Below are 6,000 nucleotides of genomic sequence, written 5' to 3'. Positions count from 1 at the left end.
CTGAAACCAGGGACCCGACATCAGTCACGCATCTGCCACGTATTTCGACTTTCCCCAGGGGCCGGAATCCGGTGCTTCATTTTTAGGCTGTTAATCATGATAATTACTACAAATCTTGCTCTGTTGGGTAACTCCCTGCCCCACCCCTTCCAGACAAGCAGAAGGTACACACTTAGAGCAAACTGCTCTCCATTCCAGATTTTCCAGTGCAAAAAGGAATGTCTATTAGGCCGATTATTTACCTTCACACTGTCCTGCCAGGGTAAGCCTCCTAGTCCAGCTAATTCTCCTGCCAGGACTGGCAGCTCCCAGCCATTAGCTGGGTGCAGCCGAGCTCCTTCCTCCTTCACTGTATCTGTGGCTTCAAAGAGGCCTCTTCTACTGAAGCAGCAACCTGCTGACCACTGGCCCCAGTGTCCTGAAGGCTCAGAGGACGGGAAGCAAGCAGACACTTGTGGGCTCTTGGAGGCTGGCGAGTCCCATCCTGCCCTGCATCCTGTGTCTCCAGCGATCACCCAGTTCTGGCCCCTCTGGTAACGTTTCCTTCCATACTCATGTGCCCGGGGCTCCCTGGGCCTTTTCTGAGGACTCAGGGCTCCTCTTCTGTTCCCGTGACAACCCTTTGCACTGGGCTGTGGGGGTCCTGGTTCCATGGTGGGTGGTCCCTATGTTTCTTCAGAGTCTATGAAGGATCAAACCCTACTGAAATCTGGCTCTCTCCAGAGTATCCTGGTTTTCCACATTTCATCAGCCGGTTTGGGGATTCAGCATTCTACCAATGTTCTGTGATCACTTACAATTTATTGTTCTTCCTTTTGCAAAATATCGCCTCTCTGTTGATATTTTGTGATTCCTGTCCCCACTCCTTCCTCCTTGCTGTCCCCCGTGGAGTCTCCTGGTGGTTGCTTCCTCCCATCTTTCCAGTGAAATTAAGCTGTGAGTTTACGTGTGTAAGTGGGTGTGTGTGTACATACACAGTGTCAAGACGCTGGCTGCGATATCTGATGTCTTAGATCCTAATTTCTGCTTTGTACTTACTATGTTGTGTGGCTGTGGCCAAGTTTTCAGAGCGTTAGCACTTCGAACACTCTAAAATGAGGGTACTAGTACAGCGGTGCAGGGCTGTTGTGAGGATGTTATGAGGAGATCCATGTAAAGTGCCTGGCACTTTCCTGGCGCAACTCAGTAGCTGTTAACTGCACCGTGTTTGGCCTGTTTGCTTTCCTCCTCAAATCCCACCATAATCTGGGGAGACTTCAATGTGCTTTGGGACCTCACAACCTGGTCCCCAGCAGAGGGCCACGCCTTCCTTAACTCAGGACATGCCTCTCCAGTGCATGTCTGTCCCACTTTCTAAAGACGGCCTACCAGTCCCGGAGCCCCAGCCCGCCCTGTGCTCCCCCCGCTGTGTCTCTTCCTCCTTTCCCATCACATCCTCATTTTTTTTGTAGCACTAACTGGAACCTCCCAACCTTGGTCAGATGGCTTATTTTCACTGCCATCTACCCAGGCTGTGACGCACACGTCATTCACTGTGTGTGAATGTCATGTTTATTAATGTCATGTTACATTTTCATAATTCTTTAGCCAGATCACACGTGAAGAATTACCTGGAGATTGGGTCTTAGGCCAGTAACAAATCTGATTCCTGGGGACAAATGATCCAGGAACTGGCTGGCATGGGGGTGAGACAACACCTTTCTTGTGGCCATGACTCAGAGCTGGGACCCTGGGAGGCCACAGGTGGTCTTTGTCATGCGAATTCGGGGTATGTGCCCTGATGAGGAATGGGACAGACTCTGAGCTGTGGGACTAACTCTGCTGTCTCTGTGTTTCCATGATTTTCTTTGAAAAACGAATTTTTTGGTTGGTAGTTTTGGAAGTCCCAGTCTATCAGTCCCGCTGTCAGAACAGGAACAGGGTTTTTTCCTAGCATGCCGACCTTCCAGACGACACTCCTCTTGAGGAGGCGTGTGGGGACCCACAGGGAGGCAGACCGAGGGCTCCCCACATCACCCTGAATGGCCTTGGCGCAGAGTCAGCACGCTCACGACCCCTTGTCCCGGGGACGGTTGGAGCTGGGAAAGGTGGGGAGAAGGCTTAGCTCCAGCCCGATCTTTCCATCACCCAGGAGGTGCCGTGGGTCTCAGAATGGAATGGGAACGAAGGGTGGAAAAATCCTTGTGGAGACTGGGAAAGAAATTAGAACAGGACAGTGGATTTGTGTCATCTGGTTTGAAGTTTTATAAGTTCCCAGAATATCATAGACATTTCTATCCAAAATATAGAAAAGGTACTGAAAAGGTGACTTTTGGCTTGACCATAATTTTGGAGGATTTATTCACTGTTTTCTTATAGGTAGATATTAAGCATAAAATATAATTGCATGACATTTAGAAAACACACTATACGAGGAATTTGGAGATCTGTCTCCAAAATTCTGATCATCCACTGAAAGACTGTGTGATTTGGACAATATGATTGATTTGGCTCTATATTTTTTTCCTTAAGATGTCATGAAGAATCAGGAAAATTTATGTCAAATATTTTGAGCAACTCAAGGGAGCAAGGTGCTTTAAAAATGCCAGTTGGACCGTATAGTTTGGGGATATCTGAGGAGACTTACAAAGTGCATCGGAGAAAAAATGACCACATTTCTAGAAATCACTAAGAGCTGTGCATTTAAAGATAAATCAAGATATTTACTGTTTAGAACGTTGGAACACTGGTACTGGGTAGACAGGAAAAGTGGGAGAGAAAAGGAAAAAGCAGAAAAAAAATCTTTAAAACCTTGTTTGTGCCTAGTCAGTCAAGTATTTCTTCATTGCCATTCCCAGAACTCCATGCTACTGTTTCTGAAGCTGGTGGTGATAACGAGTTTCCTGGGAGTGCACTAACAAAGTAGCACAGCCTGGGGGAGCTTAAAGCCGCAGCTGCTGCGGTCACATGGCATTCTGTGCATCTCGGTGTCAAGGGTTCCTCTTCTTACCAGGACGTCGGGACACCCCAATGAGCTCATCTTGATTGCATCTGGGAAGACCTTTCCAAATAAGGTCACATTCACATATAAAAGGGGATTGAGACTTCAGTATATTTTTGTGGGGGTCATAATTCAACCCACAACACCGACCACGTAAAAAAGTATCTACACTTTGCCCGAGAGACTCAGGTTCCGGAACTTCTCTGAGTGGGTGAGGCTCCTGGCCGGTTGCCGCCCAGGGCAGGCAGAAAGCTGGGGACCGAGCTCCGGGCCTGAATCGTGCGGTAGGCGCCTTCGCTCCTTTCCCGGGTCCTCACCGTGCCCTCTCCTAACCCTCCATTGTTCTTCACCTCACAGTCCAAGAGATTTATTTTTGGTTTAACAAATACGTGTTTTTAAGAAATGGAGTTCCTTTAATACAAAAGTGGATTTTAAAAATGGATCAGAACACGTGTTTCTAGCTGCTTGCACGCTCCCCCACGTCTTCTCCTCTGCGTTTGCTGCCGCCACGGTGCTGCTGGCTCTGGGCCTTCCATGGCTCTTGGAGATTACGCCCCCACTAAGCCAGAGTCAGCTGGTCATGTCAGATGCATCATGAAATTCAAGACCCTCCCCTCCTAAATCTTATTTTAAAGCGTCTGTGAATCACCTACATTTTGTTGTCTGTGACTGTCAGCAGGGGAGGGGGGAGAGAAAGATGGGAGGGAGGATGTTTTCAGCAATGGGACAATCAAAAGACCGGCATGTTATCTCTGGCCTGGCCTTGGTTCACAATCTCAAGTGGGTTCAGGCTTCTGAGCACATGTATGTTGACCTCAGTAAAGAGCCAATTCTGGATGCCAAGAGTCAGCTACTTCGCTGCCAGAAAATGGATTTTTTTCCCTTCAGCAAAAAAGTAAAAGTAGTTGGCCTGTCGTTTTCTGAAAACAAGTCACTTCTGATAATGTTAATGAAATGACCTTAGTTTACCCACAATGGAGTAAAGGCTTTGAGCCCCTTCTGGTGCGCTTTGACTGCAGTGCCCCCTGGTGGACATCTTGATGCCATACAAGGTGTTTGTATTCTATCAATTTTCGCAGAAATGAAGAAAGCGTTTTAACAAACTCATTGTTTTCTAAAGAGGGCCCATATTTTTGCTTCTCACTTTTCTTCCAACTGAAGTGCACTTCAACACGTGACCAGACTGTGTCTATGTCCAATTCTCGCTTGTTCTCGTGAGTGTTTTCACACATCCGCTCTTCCTCTTATGAGGAAAGGGGAGAGAAGGCACATGTGAGAAAAAAAGGGGACAGAAGGAAGTCACCGGAAGGGCCACTGAATTGTGGTTGGTAACATGCTAGGTGTATCTAGGAAACTAAAATGCTACAAACACGACTAGAGGGAAGCTTTGAAGCTGAGATTATTATGATTTAAAACATTTTAAAGTAGGATAAGGATATGAATTCATTCAGTGCGAGTCTGACATTTACTTGGTGCCAGAGGGCTTGTGACAAGTGGGTGGGGAGGAAACAGCAGGTCCCCAGACAAAGGTCACTTTCTTGCTATTTTGCCTAGGGATGTCCTGCCTGTGACTTCATCCCCAGCTTCCTCAGCGAAGGCCTGGACCTCCGCCCCCCCCCCCCCCCCCCCCGCCATGCTCTCTCTCTCACCCTGGTCCCTGATTGGGGTGGAGGTGAAGGTCCTGGCCTCCCTCCCTTGCTCCTTAGCCTCCAGGAGACCGCAGGGCAGCAAAGTCCAGGGATTCCAGTGAGGACTGTCTTGTACGGGTCACAGATTGGGGGGTGCTCGAGGCTTCTCTAAAGTAATTATAAATCTACTATAGCAACTCTCAGATTATTAGACCTTACAAAACAAGCCAAGAGAGAGAGAGAAGACCTTTTAATGGGTGATTAAAAGTTTATAAGTAAAACTGACAGTAACCAGACTGAGGGTGGCGGGGGGATAATGGGGAGAAAAGAGGGAAGGGCTTTCAGAAACATGTATAAAGGACCATGGACAAAACCAAAGGGGGTTAGGGTCAAGGGTGGGAAGTGGGGATGACTGGGGTGGGTGGAAAAATGGAGACAACTTCACTTGAACAATAAAAAAATAAGAAAAACAAGTTTATAAGTAAAAAATATTTCCGTGTAATGGCACTGAAAATGAATTCATGAATAATAAAACAATCCCTGGTATCTATCACTATCAGTTCATAAAAGAAAGAACCATATAATACAAAAGATAATTAAAACACATTTCTTCCCAGGAAAAAATGTGTTTTATACACACCTATACACATCCACACGCAGACAATTGTCCTTTCTCATCTTTCGTTTCACCCTGGAAGAGGGAAGAGTCTGTCTTGCACTGGCACCTGTCTGTGACTGCCTTGCGGGGCGGGGGAGAACTTTGCCCTGAACTTGGACAGCGGACATCCCCTGCCGGAACTGGGGGTCACCTCCTCTGTGTTACTCCTTTGAAAGGAGGACTCAGCCCGCCAGCCACTGTTGTGTGAGGAGAGATGAACTCTGAGAGGGAGTTTGCCCTCCAGGGTTACAGAACTTGTTGCCGGCTGGCCTCTGCTTGCTGTGGAGAGCATGTGAGAAGGTCAGACCTCGGAGACTCTTGGGGACACACAGGACCTAAATAAAGGGATGGTCGTCGGTGAATCCTGCCAGCCTCGTGCCGGACTGCTTGGGAATCGTTCCTGGCAGGCGGGGAAGTGCTCACACGTGGTGTCTCTGGACGTTGCATTCCAACACCCAGGTGTGCTCACTCTCAATAAGGAAGATCACAGGCCTTTAGAGCCAGAATGAGCCTAAAATCACATAGTTGAATTTCCCCATGATACAAAGTCACTAATTCACTTGATAGAGGCAAAAGACAAGCAGAGATGCATGAATATTGTCTTTGGAGAGTCTGACACTCCCCGTATACTCTACACAGGCCAACACTGTGGCCTGCGGCTCCTTAGCACCTCTCAGACTGGGGTGGGGTGGGGCGCTGGACTGGGCTGGCCAGGGCTCAGGACTCACATCACA

At 48.0% G+C, this 6,000-nt stretch overlaps 1 protein-coding gene across 1 annotated transcript in view; it reads left to right on the top strand.

The window, feature by feature from the left end:
- The first annotated feature begins 308 nt into the window (after positions 1–308).
- The window catches only part of BASP1 (brain abundant membrane attached signal protein 1), a 67,505-nt gene continuing 61,813 nt past the window's right edge, over positions 309–6,000 (top strand). The window contains exon 1 of the mRNA XM_037154388.2: positions 309–533. The gene's annotated coding sequence lies outside the window, so the exon portion shown is untranslated. The remainder of the gene's footprint in view (positions 534–6,000) is intronic.

Source organism: Artibeus jamaicensis, unplaced genomic scaffold, assembly GCF_021234435.1.
Source record: "Artibeus jamaicensis isolate MK-2021 breed Jamaican fruit bat unplaced genomic scaffold, CSHL_Jam_final scaffold_369, whole genome shotgun sequence".
Lineage (NCBI taxonomy): Eukaryota > Metazoa > Chordata > Mammalia > Chiroptera > Phyllostomidae > Artibeus > Artibeus jamaicensis.
The sequence above is the reverse complement of the archived record's forward strand: the minus strand, read 5'-3'. Positions and strand labels throughout refer to the sequence as shown.